Genomic DNA, 1,003 nt, shown 5'->3' on the forward strand with positions numbered 1-1,003 from the left:
TCAAGGACGGCCTCGGAAAACATCTGTAAGAGTCGACAGAATTATCAAAATGATATCAGTCGCTGATCCGCGCAAATCTGCGCAGTACATTACTCGTGAATTACAACAAGATCATGGAATCAATATTCATGTTTCAACTGTAAAACGTCGACTTAAGGACCTCGGTTTACTAGGTCGCCATCCTAGCAAGAAACCTTTCATCAGTGTGCGAAATAAGAAGGCTAGGATTGAGTTTGCAAATACGCATCGTAACTGGACAGTTAAAGATTGTTAAAGATTGTTAAAGTCTAAAGTGTTATGGATGAAAGTAAATTCAACTTGGTATCTTCTGATGGCATAAAATATGTTCGTCGCCCCAAAAATGAAAGAAATAACCCACGGTATCAAGTACCTACTGTAAAACATGGTGGGGGACATGTCATGGTTTGGGGGTGTTTCTCCGCTAAGGGCACCGGTCCCTTATTCCGTGTAGAAGGTACAATGGATCGATTCATTTATCAGGATATCTTAGAAAAACAAATGTTACCTTATGCCAAGAAACATATGCCACGAAAATGGATATTCCAGCAGGATAACGACCTAAAACACCGTTCTAAACTAATCGAAAAGTATTTTTTAAAGAAAAAGATCAATATTTTGAAGTGGCCTAGTCAAAGTCCTGATTTGAATCCGATTGAACATTTATGGGAAGAATTAGACAGACGTGTTAGAACACAGAATTACTCTAATCAGGACGATTTTTTCTGCACTTTGCAAAATGAGTGGACGAAAATTCCCCAAAACAGTATAATAAAAATTATCGAGTCTATATCTAGAAGATGTGAAGCTGTGTTATCGGCAAAAGGATATGCAACTAAATATTAGTGTTCACTGATATCGTAACAATGTGTTTAACAAATGTTTGTCACTTTATTTAAAAACATATTACTACATAGTCGTTAAAAACTAACATGTCAAATCACTTATGAACCATGATAAAGTAAAGTTTTGTTTATGTTATATT

The 1,003-nt window shown here is 35.9% G+C and overlaps 1 protein-coding gene across 1 annotated transcript in view; it reads right to left on the minus strand.

Annotated features, from left to right (window-relative positions):
• Positions 1-1,003, minus strand: part of LOC116851663 (putative nuclease HARBI1) — a 6,956-nt gene that overhangs the window by 1,405 nt on the left and 4,548 nt on the right. The window lies entirely within an intron of this gene.

Source organism: Odontomachus brunneus, unplaced genomic scaffold, assembly GCF_010583005.1.
Source record: "Odontomachus brunneus isolate Ranch 3 - 2012 unplaced genomic scaffold, Obru_v1 Obru_scaffold_185, whole genome shotgun sequence".
NCBI classification, from domain to species: domain Eukaryota; kingdom Metazoa; phylum Arthropoda; class Insecta; order Hymenoptera; family Formicidae; genus Odontomachus; species Odontomachus brunneus.